The 22,805-nt window shown below is 36.1% G+C and overlaps 1 protein-coding gene across 1 annotated transcript in view; it reads left to right on the top strand.

The window, feature by feature from the left end:
• Positions 1-22,805, top strand: part of LOC149796869 (uncharacterized) — a 33,426-nt gene that overhangs the window by 1,441 nt on the left and 9,180 nt on the right. The window lies entirely within an intron of this gene.

Here is a 22,805-nt window from a genome sequence, read left to right on the forward strand (position 1 = left end):
TAATGCAATGAATTATTAATCAAAGTAAATATCTACTTGTTTGTCAATTTTCCCTTTAAACAAAATGGTGTATGGCAAGAAAACTTGTCCCAAAATATGACAAGATGCAATTTTACAACAAATGCAAAAAAAGAAAAAGATACCTAATATGGTTCAGTGCAGAAATCTGACATTGAGTTTTACAGTGATATATATCGACCCCGATACTTCAGCAAAAACAAATGGAGGGATGCAAAATATTCTAAGCAAGTAACACCTAAACAAATAATGAAATCCACAGGTGACTCTGTTTAAGCCAATAAGTGGTCATGAGATGATTGAGAACAACTGCAAAGTTTTGTGAACATTTATTGCAGACTTTAGGGTTGTAAACTGTTGTGTTCTGACTGGAAGTTTACTTACTACCTATTCTACACTTGTCGTTTTAACAATCTGCATATAACTTGTGACATATATATATAGCAATTATTTTTAGAAAGAGTAACTTGCTTAATGAAACCATGCACTTTCTAGCTTCTTTACAACAGTCCATTGCTAGGAGTGCAAATTTATGGTTTTATTATTTGTCTCCATACATGTACCATTAGTAACATCAGGAATTGGTTAAATGGTATTTTTATTTCACTGCTCTTTTTTGGGGAGTATTTTCACAAAAATGAGTGAAGTCAGAAAACAACTTTGACCTTACTGCACTTCTCAAATTATGCAACACAGCATTGTCCTATACATTTATGACCTATATAATTGCATTTTTAGGCTAAATCTTCATTTACATAATATTCAGACCAAAGACTTATGAAGGTGGTTTAAGCAGATGCCTCGCTTGGCACTAAGCATTAAGATGTTAGTGTTAGGACTGGTGTCAGGATCATGTGACTGGGTGGGACATGATGCTACATGTCTGCGGCATGATGCCTCAGGGCTAGACATGACTATGAACTGCCACACCGCAGATATCCCTAGCGATATGACTGAAAAATTGCTAGAGCTACACTAAAAATTCAAATCACAGACACACACACACAACTGCACAACAGCTAAAGGTTAGTCTTAAGTAAACAAGCAAGAAAGCCAGTGTGACTAATTAACAGTTCATCCTTATTGTTGCAGTTATCTTGTGAAAAGGACTAGCCCTCCAATGTAATTCAAACAAACAATTTGTACAGTGTGTTATGTAAGCACCAGCAACTAATTGGTAAATAAATGATGACCTATTTTGTTGTAACAAGTGGTGCCTTAATACTTGGTCTCAAACTACTATACATGTGGCAACTTTTTTTCCCATTTTTTTTATTCTCAACTTGAAAGGCATCTAATATTGTTTACTAAATAACATATTTATATTGAATTAGATTTTTGAGGGCACATAAGCTGTGTGGTATGTTTCTTTATTTCTTCTTTTTTTTTTAATGATGGTAATGTTTGTTTAAATGGTACACTAATACCAGGTGTTTACTCGTGTAAGAACTAACATACAAACAATGCAAATTAAACATACTTAACATCAGCTTTATTCTTGGTTGTCACTTGATTGTCAAACTGGTGAATTACTTAGTCTGACAAAATTCATGGATCTGTTGTCATGTAAATGCATTATGTCAGGCATTATGGATTTTAAGGGATTTAATTAGGACAGAGTAGTTGTCAATTTTTTATATATATGTTCCACTCAGTAATACAATCCATTCATCCATCTATATGGGTTTTTTTTTTTTTTTTTTAAAGTGAAATTCTGACTCGCTGATAAAAAGTCACCCCTTCAGACAGGTCCAAGTTGCAAAATACACCCTGAATTTTCGGATGTCAAAGAAATTAGCTTTTTGTAGTCCTAAAAGGTAGTGGGGTCAACTTAATTGACTGATTAGATGCTATATATGGTAAGCCAGCTAAGTCTGGAAATGCAGGAACTGTTGTTTTTTTTACCAATGGCAGTATAAACCCTGTATAATATAATAAATTGCCTAATTATTCTTAGGATGTAGCATCAGTATCAAACAGAAAAGGGATTATTTTATATTTTATTTGTCATGATTGAACCTGCACTCAGTGCTCTTAGTGGAAAACAGGTTTGACTTCCTAGCAACCTTACACCTGTCATGTACATGTATCATTACTGTATTTTAATCTTTCTTTTTCACCCACAGAAATTTTCTTTATCACTTTTTATTAAGGATTCAGAGAGCTTTAAGAGATTTATTCTCCTTGTCTTCAGAATTGTTATTAATTTTCTGCTTCATTGTAGTCTGAGACTCAGAATTGTTATGTATATTTGATTTAATTTATATCTGATTTAATTGTTTGTAAGCTTTAAAATCTTTCTATTTATTAATTTCATTATATGTCAAAATAATGTAGTTCTGTTTACTAGGAACTCATACTTTTTCCAGAAAATAGTTTGACCTTGATTGTTCATTTCTGTAAACACATAAGGCTGACCTGGTTCCCAACCTGAATTAAAATTTAGTAACAGTCCCCATCAACAAGTTTTTTTTAAATTTATTTTTATTCTGAGAATTATAAGGTTGAGATCTAGGCTGTGTTGGATACATGACCCTTGACTTGTAAATAGATTTTAGTGAAGTAAACAACTTTTATTCTCAGAGTAAAATGATTGGTTCTTCTCAAGGACATACAGGGTCTGTGTGATTTTTTATTTGTAAACATAATGACATGACACTTATCGGGCATATGTTTTGCATAAAATTCAAGTTTTAAACCATCATTTTAGAGAAATTATCGCAGTTGGGCTTCTAAACACTGAAACGTAAAGGTGTTTCTTTTGTTGTGTCATTGTAACAGGATAGACCTGAATGGATGCTTGGATTGAATAACAACACAACACAGTGTGATGAAAGATGAAAATTTATCAAATGAATTAATAAAGATAAATATATATTACAAATGCAGCGATTCTTTCATGCTCCAAACAAGTGTCTTATTGAGACACTCTATCCACACATTCACAAATAGGAAAACAAAAAAATGATTAAAGTATTCTTGTGTATGACTAAGATTCAGATAATCTTATGTTACCTCATGTAACGAAAATGAGATTCAAATAATCTCCTGGAATGAAAGTGAGATGCACATAATCTCATGTAATCAAAATAAAGATTCAAATAATCTTATGTAATCAAAATGATTCAATTGTACTCAATTGAAACAACTAATTGAAACAAGCATGACTCAGTCATTTGTACAGCCATATGGTTCATAAATATTTGTAAATCTTGCAAATATGTCCACTGACAAACCACACAGCTCTCCAGAATTCTTGGGTTGGCTCTCACTTGTATTGGCCGTACACACCCTTCACGGATCCACCATGCGCACAAGTTTACAAACTAGCAGTTTTGCCTTTGTATGGCCTCGATGGTTACATCATCTTCCAGATAACCTTAGATACACTCACACACATATACACCGACAGACACAGTTCTCCTAAATTAGGTTGGCACACTTGTATTGGCCATGGATCCACCATGCAGAGAGACATACGTACAGGTAGCTGCAGACAGCCCTAAAAATCAAAAAAAAACTAACTGGTCATAATAATAGGTTCAGAATTAAAATCTATAGATACATGCTACTAAATTAAACTCTAATAGCAACATGTAATTCAAAAGTTCACAACGTTTCAAATCTGCATAGTAGTAAAGGCATAATTTCATGATACGACATTAAAAACTGAATATGCTTCACATATCAAATAAAATACAAATGTAACACTTACCCCTATGGCTGGAGAACATTCACTCCTTGATAAGATCCATAAACCAGTGTGTCAGTTAGGAACGGAACCTGCCTTAAATCCACAGGGGAATGAGTATTAGGGTAAAATACCAGTGCATACTGTGCTTTTAGTAAATCTAGTCGGAAGCGATCTACAACGAGGTACATGTTAGTTCAGTTGCTCACCCTAGGTAACGTTTTACACATGTACGACAAAAATGATCAAATCGTTCTAAGGCAAAAGCAAGTTATTTCTTACCTTATTCTGTGACAGTCATTTTGAGAATTACATTTTAATATTTATTCAGATTATTTGGATTCAAAAGGATTAGTTTCTCTGGAAATATTTTGAGTGTTCATACAAAATTCCAGAATAAAGACATTTCTTTAAAAGAATTATTTGGATTTCAAACACCGGATTACTTCTTGTGTTTCTACAAGGAACTGTAGACCACAATACAGGATACAGCATACGTCATCGCCTTCCATCTTGGATTCTTCATCGGGGCACGAACTTGATTTCATTAGAATATTTCAGTATTAGGACTTTATAAATTTTATTTGTGAATTATTCTTGAATTATTTTTGGATTTGAGTCTTAAAACTGTAAGTTCTTATTTTTTTCATTTTTACAATATTTTTCCAGGGAAATAAATAATTTGTTACACTTTTCAAAGTTTGTTGTTTTCACTCTTTCTTGTGTTATTGTTTATTCGAGCCACAACACGTAACGTAAGAGAATAATCATCACAGGCAGGTTGTTTATGTGACAAAGACAGGAAAGAAAATATACTTCTTTAAGCCATTGTGATTTAACAGTTCACAGATACATCTAATATTAGTACAACAAAATTATTCCATCCTGCTATAAACACTTGAGTAATTCCAAAACACGGATTAAATCACTAAATTGCAGCGTAAATTCTTAAATTCATCAATTTAAAATACCCAAATTATTCAACTTTTAAGTTAAAGTTTTTCCTCTTGCCTTTGACAACTGGCTTCAACAGTGGCATTTTTTCTACACTTTAATTTATTATGCTTATAATTTGATGGGCAGTCAAACGAATGCCAATATTTGATCAAAGGTTAATCCAAACAAGTCATAATTGATTGACTCTTCTTCTTGCTATCACAAATGTCAAAGATATTCTCTAAACAATCTGACCTTGTTTCAGCACACAAAAGTGTGACACAAGTGACTTATCTGCACATTCATATTGATTTTACTTGGGTGCAACATTTTTGGCCAGTAAGGTGTTGTAGTTGTAGTTGTTGTAGGGTTTAACGCCATTTTTCAGCACACGATAGGCTATACATGGCGGCCAGGATAATTGGTGGAGGAAGAACCCTGGAAAACCCCGGGAAGAACCACCGACCCACGAGAAGCTACTGGCAGGTTTTCTCACATACCCACGTTAGCCGAGCCATCCAGGACTCGAACTCATGCAGACAGAGGTGAGATGGCAGTGATCCGTAACAGTGAGCGCTTTAGGCCACTTGGGGCCCTGCCAGTACGGTGTTAACATTTGTGTAGAAATGGCACATAAGAGTAAATTTGTATGGACAGTATATGCGGAGTAGGAAATTATGCCGGAGGCAAATAAGGGCTAATTAAAACAGATGCTCCTGTCCGAATCAACTTGCGTCATAAAAATGTAATTGGAATTTCTATGCATCGGAAATTGGGGGCCCAGAGTGGCAGAGTGGTCTAAAGCGTGTTCCGTTACGGATCACTGCCATCTCACCTCTGTCTTCGTGGGTTCAAATCTCGGATTTGGCTAATGTGGGTATGTGAGAAAGCTTGCCAGTAGCTTCTCGTGGGTTAGTGGTTCTTTCCGGGGTTTTCCCGGGTTCTTTCTCCACGATTAATACTGGCCGCCATGTATAGCCTATCTTGTGCTGAAAAATGGCGTTAAACCCTATAACAACAAAAACAACAACAAGCATCGGAAAATGGGTCACATTTTAGTTCTATGTATCAAAACCCAATGGTACATGTAAGGTTGAGAACCCTATTATATTATCATTTTATCATTTTCCGTTTTTTCAGTATAGTAAGGTTGGTTCTATGATGTCACTGTAATATCACACAAAGTGACAATTACAGCATCAGTTATATATTTTCAGTGATATTGAGAATATTGCATGACAAAAAGCCCATTGGTGTTTTGTGTTGTCTTGTTTCTAAACCCAAAAAGGAAATTTTCTTAAACAGTATATATGAGGAATTATCTTTTTATGCGGAACTTAAATTGCCCCATATCTGTTGTTTTAAAATTGATGGACAACTTTAAATAAGTATGAAATATTTAGAAAACCTTAATTTGAGATGTAACACCTATTTTACGCCATATATTCTAATTTTTTCTTAGGGCAGCATTTTGCATCTTTCTTTCACAGTAAAACTTTAAATGGCACATGTCCATATACTGTAAATATCAGCAACATGTACTTTATCAAGGGGTAGAAAAGACTATCTTTTACTACAGTATTAAAGTAATTTAATATGTGTATCATATCTGACCTACACAGATGATTTGAACCTTTAAAATGCACCAAATGTTTTTATATCACATTTATGTAAAATGCCTTCTTGACTGTACATTTAACGTGCTGCATACTTTCATCCATTTATTTTCTTTATATTTATCCTATCTTGAAGTTAACTGAAAAGATTATGCCTGGTAATGTAATTTCTGTTGCCCTGTTCTACATTCAGATGTTTCAGCTTTTAATTTTCTTGAGTATATGCAGTAATAATTGAATAATAATTAGTATCAAAGGGAACTCTTTGTATGAATTTACTGCAGTGATTTTATAATTCATAAACAGCTGTAATTGCAATATTTTAGCTGAAGGGCTAGAACTTGAGATCTCTGCATCTTTTGAACCATTCATTCTTGATAATATTGAATGCTGCTAAAGTAGTTTAAAATTATGTACGGTGTAAGAAAAAATGTGTTGCTCAAAGTAATATTTTTACAATTTGAAAGATGTCCTTATATAATAACCATTTTGACACCTCCATCAAGGTTCATCTTTGGCTGCACCCTTGTGGCAATGATATTTGTTTTTCCTTCAATAACGTGCATTCTACACATAAAGAAGGCCCAAGAAATAGATAAAAGATCATTACACTTGATATCTGACTGAACTGAGAGTGCATCCAAAGCCTAATGAATTGAGCTTGCTTGTTGAAAAAGAAGTGAGATAAATCAATTTCATCGGCTGATAGAAATGTCTTAGTGATTTCAATTACTTTCGGTACTAATCATGATCACATGGTCAGTGATCATTAAGGAAAATGTAAAGAAGAGCAGATATGATCTACAGCAAACACACTTCAGCATTTATTTCCAACGTCGCGTACATGGAGAAAAAATGGCTCAAATGTCAAAAATGAATTCTAGAACACAGTTACTTACTTGAGGCTGAGGAATTCAAATCCCAGTACACAAGACTCTTGACAGAAAAGCTGATAATGATCATACGTGCTTAGGTTCTGAATTTATTAATTTCTGCAGTAAATATTCTCTTTTACAGCAGTTTATACTCAGAACGAGTCATTTTCAGGTTGCACTTGAGCAAGGTTATGCAGTTTCCATGTTCAAAATAACTGATGTGTCCTGAATAGAGGGTTATTTTAGCAAAGAAATTGTTCATGTATAAAACCTTGCTATAGTCTGGTTCTGCAAATGCTGAGAAACTGAATACCAGTATTTATTGCAGAAATTAATCAATCCACAACATGATCACCTTTGATAATGTCTTTGAATTTCTTAGAATAAACAAGAAACGGGTAAGAATACTTATAATGACCCCTCATTTTGACTTGTTAGAACCTTTGAACTCCACTGGAATGAACACTGCTCCATGGGTCTCATCAGTAGATGATATAAGGTCCACAAACAAAACCAAAGGAAGACTAAATTGATATCTTGTCTTTAATGATCCTATAATGAAATTTAAAGTTCTTTTAAGGTGACAGACTCCTTCATGGACAGGTACTTGTCGATCTGAAGATTTTCCTTTGAGCAGCAGAGAGGGTGAACAGACCATAGAATTCCGACAAAATAAATAAAACAAACAAATAAATCATCTCGTAGAAAGGTCCAGATTTTACAAATGAACTTTTCCTTGAGATGTTTTATTTCTGTAATGGACGATTGTACTAATAAAACCTCAGTTTGAAATAGTAGCTGAAAAAATAAAGTACTCTACGTGTTTATTTATTTCTTGTTTACCTTTTTGACGACCAACGTTGGTAGGTACCCTCTCTGCTGCTCCTCTTCTGCTGATATTAATTAAATTATTATGTTATAATAAAATGATACATCCAGAATCTCATACTGCAAGAACAGCACGAGAACGATTAGAAGCAATTAAAAAATTTCTTCCTGTCAAAGACTCATTTAGAAAAAATCTACAAGAGCAGCAAGAAGCAAAAGTTGAGTATGAAGAGGACACTAAAAAACTGTTTAAGCCCGTCACTGCAGCTACTAAGAAAGTTAGAACTGTCATCAAAGAAGATCTTCTTCCGGTATCAAAACAAACTGCAGCGCTGACTGAACAGACAATGGAGATTTTACGAAATCTTCCAACTAATATAGCTGCGGCTCAGCCTCCACGTGTTGATGAGGAAATACGTGAAGGTATTGGAGCACTTCGTGCTGAAGTCGCCGATGTGAGAAAAAAACTTGCATCTGAACCCAAAACAGCAGAAGAGAGCTTAAGATTAATTGCAAGATTTAACGAAGGAGTTGTTGAGGAAATTAGAAAAACTGAAAGAGAGAAATTACCTGAGATGATATCAAAAAATATATCTAATAAATCTAATTTTTTAAAACCCTTTTATGGAAAAACAAATGATGATGATTTCATTAAATGGATATATCGCGTATATTACAATAAAAAACAAGCTAGAGGTCAAGAATTTAAAAGACTTAAAGAAGAAGTAGAAAGATTTAGAGGGGGACGGGAACAACCAAAACAAGGAGAGTCCTCCCAGTATCAGCTTCCTCCACCTCTGCAACAAATAGAACAACAACAACAATCTTCTTCGCCACAGTTGATGTCGAAAATTAAAAAGGCTAAAGAGTCACTTAAATCACCCTTCTCGAAGAAAATTTCTGCACCGAAAATGACATTTACACCGACAGGTTCACCACATGTATTTCGAGAAGGTGACTCACCCCCGGACACCACTGAAGTACCTACTCCGGTAATGCAACCACCACCCCAAGATGAACCTAAAACAGGATCTGGTTTATGTCCTGATAATATCATCAATGATGTGTCACGGTTAGAAGTTCTCATAGGAGGAAAACGAGCTGGAAATAATTCACCAGAAATAACCAATGAAGCAGCTGATATTTGTCGGCGACTATTTCAAGGTGGTATCATGGATATTGGCGTTTACCGAGAACTTATTGATGAGCTCGTTGATGACTAGTTGTTAGATAAATGGTAAATAAAATAAGATGATTGTGCATGATAATCATCGTAAACCCACACAGGTTAGAGCGGTAAACTCACGATTACCAATCTATAGTGTTATTTACGGAAATGGACTTGGCGATGTCATTCAAGGATTATTCACGAGGATAGCTCCAAAAGTAGCACCCGTCGCAAAACAATTATCAATGAAGGCTATTGATATTGTTCGTGATAAAGCTCCTGGTGCAGTTGTCAATGTTGCTGGTAAGGCGTTCTCGGCGATCAAAGAAAGATTATCACGATTATTGCGACGAAAACAACAACCACCGGTGAAACTGGCAAGTACTGAGGTGATGCCCTCAGACGTAAGTAAAATAATAAATCAGGCTGCAAATCAAAAACTAGCGGCGATATCTGAAGAAGCAGAAAAAAATATAACAGCAAATTTGATAGCAGGAAGCGGTCTTCGTCGACGATGATCATCATTTGGAAAAATGGTAACTATAATAAAATGTTCAGGCGCGAATCAGACCCAGCATTTGATATGGAGGCACCTGTCCTTAAGTACGAGTCAGTACGTGATTATCAGTTTTATTCTTATGACGCAAGACAACCAAATCATCCGGGGAGAATCGAATTACAGGTTCATGATACTAGTAGATATTTCTTGCCCGCTGAAGCGTTTATTGAAGTAGAAGGTACACTTGTAAAGGGGGATGATACGGCATATGGTGCCAATCTGCGTGTTGGTTTTGTCAACAACGGAATTATGGCACTGTTTGATAGCGCCACATACATGATTGATGGAAAAAATATTGAATCAATTCAGAAGGATGTTGATGTTGCTACAACAATAATTGGTCTGGCGAGATATTCTGACGACTTTACAAGATCAGCTGGTCCAACAATGATGTTCGCTAAAGATATCACCGACAACGCCAACCATAATCAGTATATCAAGTTATACACGCCGAGGGATACTGCTGTTGTTGATCAGGCAGTAGCTGCCAACCCAGACCGTGAAGGTAGACCAGCAGGTGATTTTGAAATCATAAAAGATATTGCCACGACTTTCAACTTAGGATTTGCAACACGCCGATCAGCGCTGTCAGGAGATAATAGAAATTTTTCGTGTGCAATTCCATTATCTCACATCTTTGGGTTTTGCAGAAATGTTAGAAAGGTCATCTTTGGAGCTAAACACACAATTGTGCTCGTAAGAAAAGGTAATGATAATGATGCAATCTGGCGAGGTGCTGGTGTTGCTGATGCTGGTAAAGTAGATATAACAAAACTTTCATTGTGGATGCCAGTAATGACTCCATCTATTACTGAGGAACAAAAATTACTATCTTTTATGGATCAAGGTGGTAAATCATTGCTATCATGGTTAACAGTAACCACAGATGCTGCTCAAAGCAGTATTAATGGTTTATTTACATGGCATATAGCATCACAACAGGGTGTTTCTGCACCACGACATATTTTTATTGCACTACAAGATAATGCTCGGACGAATAATCAACAACGTTCACATATGATATTTGATAACCTTGGAGTTAATGAAGTTTCCTTACGGATAAATGGACATCAAGAACCAACAGAAAATATACAACTAAATTTTGTTCAAAATCATGTAGCGCGCGCATATCATCGTTTAATGTCATTCATGGGACGTGATCAAAATATAGATACCGGCTTGCAAATATCACAACTAGATTTTACAGGTCTATATCCGATTTATTATTTTTCACTAGAACATCTTGATTTATCCAAACAATCTGTTGTTGATATACACTTTCGAGCTCATGTTACTAACCCTCCTCCTGATATACCCGGTCCACCAATTGTTCGCGGCACCTACAAAGCGATCGCGATCATACTTAGCGACAAGGCCATGTTACTTGAAGGTGGCAGTGGTCGAATGAGGGTCGTTGATGCACCGGTGGAAAATCTTTAATCGTGTTATTTAGAAAAATATATTTTATATAAAAATGTCGTATAGTCATGTTAATGTTACTCTGACCCCGGGTCAGGTAAAAAAGCTTCAATCAAAAACCGCCAACAAATGCGGAACTAAAATATCACTAAAACGAGATCATATTAGTGGTGGTCCAAACAAATTATCGTTGACAAATAATCAGATTAAACATTTCAATAAAGCCCTAGAATCAAAAACTGGAGTTCAATTTCATCTCTCCCCGAGCGCCATCAAAGACATGGTTAAAACGGGTGGTATATTTCCACTACTTGCGGCCATTCCGGCATTAATAGCTGCAGCTGCTCCAGCCGTAGCAAAAGCGGCCGCGTTAGGTGCTGTTGGAACAGCCGCTGGAATGGCACTAAAGAAAGCAACAGGGCAGGGGTACAAAAAAAAGGGACGCGGTCTAAGATTACCGGGATCTCGTTGGGGGAGAGGCCTAAGGCTTCCGGGGTCATTTCGTTAGATGCTCCAGCATCAAATTTTGATTTACTTGATGCTGCTAAAAAATTAAAAATATCCGCCTTTAGAGGTGTTTTTATGCGAGATCAATTACCGAAACAACCAAACAAACTAGAAACAGGTATTATTAATCTTGACAAACGTTCCGGACCCGGTACTCATTGGGTATCATACGCGGTTGATCCGCGTGGAATTGTTTATTTTGATTCGTACGGGTTAGCTCCACCTGTTGAATTTATCAAGTATGTCGCACCACTCCACGCAACAACCAGAGGTTCCAAAGTTTGGTATTCAACGCTACCAACACAAACAATGACAGATCCGCCAATATGCGGCCGTGAAGTAATTAATGTACTCGACGCTATATCAAAATCATCCAGGCCGCCACATAAAGTCGTGCACGATTATACAAGCAACCGATATGTTGCGCGTAAAGCATTTTAAACAACGGATCTTATTATAATGGTTGACATTTACGGAAGATCTTCTACTAGTAAGAAAATAAAATCCGACGTTGATCTGTCAAAGTATGCGACTAAACATGATGACCTCGCTGATATTATGAACCTTGCTGGAGTTGATCCAGATGAGGTTGTTATTTTTCAAGATCGATATGGTAAACTAAAAACCAGCAATATCAAATGGAATGATATAGTCCGGCGAGTACTCGGTGCAATTACGGATAATATTCCCGTGTTTACTGATAGCGGCAAAATCAGAGATTCAAGTATGTCACTTAAAACCATCAGAGATGAAATTGCAAAAAGTGTTGCTAATCGTATGAAAAACACCGTGACACAATGATGGGTGAACTCAGCATGAACGGAAATAAAATAGTAGTTTTAAGAGATCCAACATCTGACGAAGACGCAGCAACAAAAAAATACGTTGACGTCAACTATGGCACCGTAGACGGTAAATTATCCACGTTACGGGCCGAATATGATGTTCACGTAACCGGTTTTACAAGGCTTCGAAGAAATTTTCAGAAAACCGATGATGCCATAAATAAGTTCTTTGGAAATCCTTCCGTCATTGACATGAAACTCGTTGATATCAAAACTGACCTAGACACGATCAAACGAACACAGCAAGACGTCGTAGCGGGAATTCCTGAGATTGTCAGTAAAACCAGTTTGATTAAAATTCCAGCTGCAATAACTCCCGGGCATATCACAAACATCGTATGCACGGTATCATCTGGATTTGCAACATGGTCGCAGCAAAATAATACTATCAAATATACCGCAACAGTCACTGGCGTGTACAGGCTGTCTGTGTTTTCCGCCGCTAAGTTTGAAATATTTACAACGTTTCCATGGCGTCATTCCACAGACAGGTTTTCCGGGGTTGTATCTGTTGTATTAAATAGCGGAACCGAAGAAATATTTATTCTGGAAGCAGCTGATAAGAAATTAACCGCAACATCTTTCTGGTGGTGTTTGGAATTTGTAGCTGAAACACCTCAATTGGTTACGGCATAAAAATATATATGGACGGTGCGCAATACAGATACAATCAAGCGCGTGAATGGCAGGCTGCGCTAAAAGATCAAGTTGATCAATATACAGTAAAAGTAAAAAAATATCGACGACGATTGGTTATCGTTGATGTGATTGTTTATTCAGTATCCGCTGTTGTTGCTGGAACCGGTGTAATATTATCAGCGTTGACAACGATGGCACCAGTAGCTGTAACTATCTGTATTTCAGCAGCAACAACTATTGCAGGTGTGCTTAGTATCATCACAAAAAAAATATGTACTTGTACGAACGAAAAGTTATCCGATTACAAAATAAAATTACATACAGCGACGGTAGCATACTCGAAATTATCCTCGTTGTTATCAGCGAGTCTCAGTGATGGAATTATATCTGATTTCGAATTTTCAATGATGACCAAAATATACGATGAAGGTATTAAAGATACAAGTATCAATAATGACAGAATTACTCCAGCAGATCGTGACCAACACAACTCCGCCAAAGATAACGATGATCTCGGTAAGTTCAACTAATCCTGAATTTAGTGTTAATTTTCCTATTGCAATTCCAGTAAAAGAAATAGCACTAGCACAATTACGAGTATATTACAGCTGGCCAAATATCAGATCAAAATCATTTAATGGTACACCAGCAAATAATTCGCTCGTATTTACTAACAACAACAAACCCGATGGAACACCTGACTGGGTTGTTGTTGGAATACCAACCGGCAGTTACCAGATTGAAGAGATCGGTGAGGAATTTGCGCGTAGAATAAAATCAATAACGGGAAAGGAATCAAAAATATCAATAAACGTTCACGAGCCGACGTTGTCCTCGACGGTTGAAATAAACTCGCCTGATTATGCCGTTGATATTTATCAGTCCACGATAAGATCCGTGCTAGGATGGCCTGAAATATCACCACCGATAACACCGATACCACCAGAACCGAAAAAGTCTGATTATGTCACGGATAGACAATCATATCATGAAATTAATCCATTATACAGGGAACATCTACGTATTATAAAAAATAAATCAATGCTTCACAATTTTATCTTCTTCGGTGAAGTTGAGGGATGGTTTTTTAAAAATCCGGGAGAAACAGGACGTCATTGGGGTTTTTATCGAGAAACGATTATTAGATTTTTTCAGGAAATCAATCAAGAGTGTAAAAAACAACTAGATCAACTAAATCAATATTTTAACGAACATATTTTTGACATATCAGCGTCATCGCGTGAAAAAATCATCACGCGTGTGGAAATATTAAATCAGCTTATATCAGATATGGAATATATTAATAACCGAATAGTTCAGGAGATGCTTATTATTTTAGAATCACCTGAAAATTCTGATGCATATAAATGGTTAGAAAAATATAAATTAACAGAAGCCGATGTACCAAATTATAAATTTCCCGGGTATAGTGTAACCGAGTTGAGAAAATCTATCAATGATGTCATTGATGAGTTTTTTCTTAAAATACTCGATGCATGGAGAAAATTAATTCCACCTCCAATTGTTCTTAGACATGATAATGATCCACATGGCGGAGGAAGACACGTATCCCCGCGGATCGTTAATATAACACCGACGGTCGCGGTCAATCTGGTTTGTGACGTAATCGATGGCAGCTATCAAATAGATCTCGGAAGATCAAATCAAGCTCAACAAGGATACATCCTGTACACGTTCACACCACAAGTTCCCCCTGGAAATTTAATCGTGCAAGAACCAACTAATCCCGTGTATTTGCGGTGTCACAATAATATGTTAACACGAATCAATTTTAAACTCACAGACCACCTTAATCGCTTGATTGACATACGTGAAGAAGAGCTTGTAATAAATCTGTATGTGAAATCGTAAAGACTTCCGTCGTAAGACTTCCGTCGTAAGACTTTATCGTAGATCTTCATGTGGAGGAGGGTTTTACACACGAGGATTTCTTAACAGTTAGAAGAACATTTGTAACGGAGATCAGAATCAAATTCGATCAACTTAAAAAAATATTTTATTATTACTGGCACAAATTTGTGTTTGGTACAAATTAATCGGCCTAGGCAACTAAGGCCTAGGCAACTAAAAAAGCTAGTCGATGAAAGTAAAATTAAAATTTCTATCACAAAAAAAAATAATATTTATTAATTTTCCTGATTTTTACTGAAATTGTACAAATTACTTGATTTTGACTACCAACTACCCCCTCAGAAACATAAAAATGCACGAACTACTTGATTTTGACTACCAACTACCCCGTCAGAAACATAAAAATGCACGAACTACTTGATTTTGACTACCAACTACCCCGTCAAAATCAAGAAAGTTCTAACCTTGTCAAATTGTTCCTAACAAATTTTATTTATTATAAATTAATTTTATTTATTAATAATATTATTTTTACTGAGATTTTTATTTTTTTTTACTAAAATACAACGAAATTGCTCAATTTTCCTGATTTTGACTACCAACTACCCCGTCAGAAATCAAGTAATTTGTGCATTTTTCTTTGATTTTGACTACCAACTACCCCGTCAGAATCAAGTAATTTGTGCATTTTCTTGATTTTAGTAAAAAAAAATAAATCCTCAGTAAAAATAAAATTTATAATAAATAAAATTTATAATAAATAAAATTTATTAGGAACAAATTTGACAAGGTTAGAACTTTCTTGATTTTGACTATTAATACACGTGGTCAGCGTTGACTTGGACCCCAGTTACCAAAACTTTCATTTTCATTATCATCAGTAACGAGGTTACCTTGGATCGTTTCACCAACGAAGTTACCTTGGATCGTTTCATCAGTAACGAAGTTACCTTGGATCGTTTCACCAGTAACGAGGTTACTCTCTGACATTATTTTTCTTAATTGTCTTATGCGAGTACTAATCGTTTTCTTTGCCTCATACTCGTGGGATAATAACGACTTAATTCTTTCTACGGCGGAAGAAAGAGGAACGAACTCCTTCACATGATCATCTTCTACGGTAGCTAGCGACTGAAACATTGCCGATTGAATCCGTTTCATGAGCCTGTATTCAGATGATAGTGTGTGTGTCCCCATGGTTTTACGTTCTTGTAAAATCTCAAAGTCAGAAACTATTTTTTCAGGATTAAGTTCATCAGATATATTAATTCCATCTTTTTTTAATTTTTTAATAGCGACAATTACATCATTGATATTTTCATGGTTCATTATATAATATATAAATCTTTAAAATAAAAAAAATATCCCTAGAACACCTATCGAGTGTATTAGCGAGTTCGTCGGGATGTTTCAGGGACAGCACAGCCAAGAACTCGTAGCTTGCCACCGCAATCTACCAAGTTCATTAGGCAAATATTCCCTCTACGAGAGCCCCTAACCCGCCAAACAACGGTCTAGAGGCCCAAGAGGGAGGACGGCACAACCCTCATAAACTCGTAGCTTGCCACCGCAATCTACCAAGTTTAGAGGATATACACATAACATATAACTAACTAAGGACAGCACAGTCCTCATTAAACTCGTAGCTTGCCACCGCAATCTACCAAGCTTAGAGGATATACATATAACATATATACAATGAATGAAGAGCCCCTATCGAGTGTATTAGCGAGCTCAGATTATGAATGAAACGGCACTAACTAAGGACAGCACAAGGACAGCACAGTCCTCATTAAACTCGTAGCTTGCCACCGCAATCTACCAAGTTTAGAGGATATACATATAACATATATACAATGAAATGAATGATATACAATGAAATGGTTATATACAATGAATGAAGAGCCCCTATCGAGTGTATTAGCGAGCTCAGATTATGAATGAAACGGTACTAACTAAGGACAGTACAAACATATACGCTCAGCAAAATCACACCCACAATAATTAATTCAGTGGGTGATACGAAAATATGTATCAACAACCAGTCAGTATTGTGGTTGTGAATTTGCTGAGCGGAGGGGTTCTTGCGGTTCCCCCCACTATTATAAAAATCGCAATTATGCGCACCACCGACAAATTGTCAGCCATGGGGATTCGATCCTGGACCGCGAGCGCCACAGTCCAATACCATACTGATCGAGCTATCAAACATTGTTACGAACATATGTTTCGGAAGTTAATATATAGCTAAGGAACCAATATTTACAGTAAACAGCGGTTTCTGAATCATAACAGTTTCTGTATTTAACAGTTTCTGTATTTGTAGCGGTTTCTGTATTTATAACAGTTTCTGCATTTATAACAGTTTCTGAATAATAGTTTCTGTATTTGTAGCGGTTTCTGTATTTATAACAGTTTCTGCATTTATAACGGTTTCTGTATTTATAACAGTTTCTGCATTTATAACGGTTTCTGTATTTAACAGTTTCTGTATTTGTAGCGGTTTCTGGATAATAACAGTTTCTGAATAATAACAGTTTCTGTATTTATAACAGTTTCTGTATTTATAACAGTTTCTGAATAATAGTTTCTGTATTTGTAGCAGACCGAAAATCAATAATAACAGTGGCATTAATGCACCAGTCAAGGAACTTTCCAGAATTGTAAGTTCAGTGAACACACAACTGCAGGTCAATTACAATGAGTAACGGTTTCTGTTTCACACACAGCTTCCTACGGATCAATAATATTATCTTTTGTATGATGGGAAAATATTTAAAAAACATAAATAATACTTCTACGAGTAATTAGTTACGATGTAATTAGTTACGATGTAATTAGTTAAACTGACTAATTACGATCATAAAAAACCAACCATCTACGAAGAAAACTATATATTACAAAGTAATCTCCCCTTAAATCAAAAATTCAGTAGTGTATGGAGGACCTCTGTGACATAAATTAAAAAAATTAATTCAATGTGGTGATGATAGTTAATAATGTGGTGATGATAGTTAATAATGTGGTGATGATAGTTATTGATACTGAAATGTAATTTTCTGCTTATATTTTTTCGATAAAGCTGTTTTATATATATTTTCTGCGACTTTTTGTACTGATTGCGGGTGAATATCAAAATATTTCGCAGCAGAAGATATTGAACGAAACATAATTTCTTTGCCAGTTTCTATGTTTGAGGAAATTACCGCCCTCTTTCCGATTGTCTTACATCTTCCTGTATTACCGCGTGTATTATTCTCGCTGTGAGAGATAGCTTGTAAATTGGATAAATTATTGTTTTGAGTGTCCCCGTCAATATGATCAATAACAAGACCATCATTGATCAAACCCTTGTGACACTCGTATGTAAATCTATGACACAGATAATGTTTCTTTTCCCCCCCCCGCATGTGAACATTAGATAACCAGCATTAGTAATATAACCAACTTGTTTCTTCAACTTGCGGTGTCTGATGATACCATTAATATTTGATTCATAGTTTGTTATGACAGGATGTGGGACAAATATATTTTGCTCCATTATAATAATATTATATGTTTAAATCATTGTTTGTCTGAAATCTTGATATATAATCCTTCACGGATTTTATAGCGTTTTCACCGCTATTATTTTTTTTGTCATAATATCTTCTGAGCTCTCTGAACCGTTTCCCGCCACACTTTCCACATAATTCTGTCTTTCCTCGCACTCCAATACCACACCGTAGACATGGTATTGGTCCTAGACTTCCTCGTCGTATGTTTTGTGAGTGCATCCAACAAAATTCCTTTCTACAGGATTTGTTGCATCGATTTACTGAGCCGATCATCAACCATCTACATTGGGACATTGTATATATAATTTTCTTTATTTAAATATTTGTTTTAATTATATGAACGAGTTTGAGAGATTATCCCAAACTAGGCCTGTTAAGTATAAATTCAACCTTGACAGATTATCTTCTGACTTGCCAGTACGAGATCTGGTTGATCCGAAAAATAAAAGTTTGATCTCGAAAATTCATGACGCTAAGAAAGAATTTTACACGGATGGTGCATCTCATACATGGTCAACGTTCAAGATTATACGCAACACTGTCACGGACGCCACAATGAACGACAAGCGAGCGGTAACTATCATTAACTACATCGCTGAATACGAGGGCAATCAAAAATATTTCTTCAGAGTAAAATTTATTGTATTAACAGAAACAGATAGTTGGATTATCCGTGACAAATATGATCCTGTCCTTGGTAATAATAAAACTATCATATTAAGTAAAAATTCCAGACCGGGTCTATTGACTGGTATTGATAAACCGTATTATGAGCGAGCGTATCCTGTAACAGCAGTTATTTATGGAATTTATGAGATAAATAAAAAACCCAACGTTGATAAATTAGCGCCGATGAAATTTTCAAGGTTAAATTGTGTAGCTGAACGAGTAATAGAACACTTTACAAACGCGATGCGTGGAAATGGATTAACTGATTTAAGGCGTGAAAAAATAAACTCGTGGGCTGATTCAGTTAAGGATACTGGTGCTACAATAAAAGATGTTGCTGAGTTAGGAAAAATATTAAAATTTCCAATAACCGTAGCAACAATAACGGGAGAAGTACTGTACCAGTCGAAATATAAATCAAAGGGAGCTCCAATAAATATTATCGATCATAACGCGCACGCATGGACTAACGCGGTAACAATATTTCCACGTGATCGAACTGTTAGATTTTATCCCACAGATAATTCTGATGGAGGCATGTTTGATTTTATTAACGAAATAAGTAAAACCGATCCTGTATCGGTATGGTTATTAAAAGTAATGAGGAGGGTGAATTTGATCAGTTTGTCAAACCGAACGGTGAAATATATCGCACAGAATCCCTCCATGACGAGATGAAAAATCTTGCGACGTTTTTACAGTGCAAGCACGCGGAAAATACTGACAAATTACTAACTAATTGTTTTACCGTTCCATCTGTTGCGGCTCATTTCGCCAGAGAACGAAATTCATGGAAACCAACACGATTTGATTTACTCGAGGACGTACGTGCAAGTTGCGTCGAATATGGACATGGCGGATTATGGAATACCAAATATAATTACAATGATGTTATTTCGGTTGATATGGTTGCATGTTATCCAGGAAGTTTTCTGGGATACGGAGATTGTTCTACGTACTTTGAAAGATTTGGTCACCCTACAAACGAGATGACGCGAGTGGCAATTAATGGACCATTACCTGATTTTGATATGACTGGATTCGCCTGTATTGAGTCGTTCGAGTTTAACGAAAATCTTCACAAGATTTGTTATGTTTGGTTTGGCAGACATTTTTGTGAAAAACGTTGGACACCTATAGTTCTGTTGCGATATATGCTAGATTGTGCGATACTGACATCGTTGGTGGTCAGTGAGGCAATTATATCATATCATGCACAGACCAAAGTTTGGTTGCCCATGTCAGATTCTGAAGTTATTAGCGAGTTTAAGGATGATATTCCTAATAAACTCAAAACCGCAAAAGATCTCGGTAGAAAAATTATAGGTAAATTTACTCAAGGTGGTGCATATGATTATAAAAGACATCACGCACGATTAATTTTAGATGATGCCGAGTACGATTTTATAATCGCTGATACAACGGCGAAAAATACATTTGTAAATCGAGAGAGTGTTTATTTATCCGACGGAACAAAATTAGGTACGATCGTTAGTTACATAAATGACGTATCCCCGCAATATACTCATCTAAGATCTTCCATGTTGGCTTATGTTTCTATAAATTTATTATCGATGATTAATAGATTTCCTGAGGCCGCAGTCAGAGTCGCAACAGATTCGTTTTATATTTCAAGTAAATATTTAGAACCTGTTATGAAATTTACAAGTAATGATGAACGATGGGGTTCGTGGAGAATAAAAAAGGAACTATTACACAATTATGTAGAATCAGCAGATGTTCCAGTGAGAGATGTTTATCGTGAGGGTAATAAAATATCAGAAATGTCGAAGGCACCATCGTTGAGTGATCCAATAACCAGATATAAGACAGTATATCTCAATGGACCTGGTGGATGCGGCAAAACAACTCGAACGATTAATGTTTTTAGAAATTCAGATATAATCGTACTGACACCCACACATAGACTTGCACGTGAGATGAAACAGCGGCAAGTACAATCGTGTACGTATCATAGTTTCTTCCGATGGCGCGGGGATACATGGACTCCTGAACGGATGGGAGAAAAATATATCCCTAAAATAATTATTTGGGACGAGATATGCACGGTGTCATTGGATACATTAAAAATGTTTCTTGATTGGTTGTTGACGAAAAATACCGCCATAATAATGTGTGGCGATCATGGTCAACCTCCGCCCTTTGTTGGACCATCTCCACATGATTGGTTAAAAAATTTCGTTGATTATTACGAAGAAATAGATGATGATCATAGAGCTCTTGATGCAAATTTGAAGGAGTTTAAAAAATTAATCAGATTACAATCAAACAAAATTCAGTGTGAAATATTACGTGGAGTGATCTCAGAGACATCAATGAGTGATTTTTTGAACTCATGGAGACCCACCGATTTGATCGTAGCAAGTAGAAAAATAATCAGAGACGCTTTACAGCAGCAGTTATTTCAGCTACATAAAGAACAATATTCAGAACTACCCGTACCGTTGTGTTATAGACCATCAGATACACGAAAACAGAATATTAATGTTGATATTCCAGGACCCTTGACAGAGTCAAGGAAACAGAATCTCGTATTAAATGATATTGTCGCCGTTGATATCAGTGTGGTCGAAGATGCATTACGCGCTGACAAATCTCCATGGGTGTTGGGATACGCTATGACGATCCACTCGTCACAGGGATTAACTATTTCTGATACACGAGTCTGGATTATAGACGATCGCATCGAGTGGTCAAATTTAGTTTATTTAGCGGTATCGAGGGTCAGAAATATATCTCAATTACGTAGAATTATAATTCCTGAAATCGTTGATAAATTTAACATCATCGATGATGATATAATAAGAAAAAAAATTAATCGGATACAAACAATCTGACAAAAAAAATAAACGCGACTTTGATCTTGATGTTGAATTTATTATTGAGTTAAAACAGCAGCAGAACAATCACTTCACCAGTTGTAATTGTATAATGTTATGGCGGTATTCGAGTAATGATTCAAGACAATTTACCGTAGATAGAAAAGATAATAGTCGCGGTCATACACGAGAAAATACCATGTTAACCTGTCTTGAGTGTAATCGACGTAGAGGCGCTAGCGCCTTGGGTGCTAGTTAAGTGATCGAAATCACCGAAGTGATCGCGGCGGTAGTTGTGTATCCGCGGGAATTATTTGTAGTTGTTCACGTGTAAATCCACGTTGAGGAGCAGCAGAATCTAATCTGTAGATTGCAGGTCTGGAAACGCCTACATTTCTTCCAGTGGATCTTGTCACGGTAGATATTTTGTGTGTGGTAACACTCCAAATAGGATCAGTTGCTCTCGCGCTACCACCTTCAAGTTCACCAGGCTCATATAAATATCTGACTGTGACATCACCTAATATTTTTTGTTTTCCAGCATCTTTCCGTTGTGTTGGTATATTTTTTTTTGTGACCGCGCTAATGGGTTTCATGTTGGTTGTTCGTGTAATCTCATTATTTAATGCAGCTATCACGATTGGTAATCTTGCAACCCATTCACGAGATCTTTTATCCTGAATAAATTCCCTCGCGTATTGATATCCAAATAACCGTTCAGCAAGTGTTCGATTAAATCGCTCAACAATTGCTTGATCACGGTGAA

This window comes from Sinohyriopsis cumingii, chromosome 6 (genome assembly GCF_028554795.1).
Source record: "Sinohyriopsis cumingii isolate HCF-2022 chromosome 6, ASM2855479v2, whole genome shotgun sequence".
Taxonomy (NCBI): Eukaryota; Metazoa; Mollusca; class Bivalvia; order Unionida; family Unionidae; genus Sinohyriopsis; species Sinohyriopsis cumingii.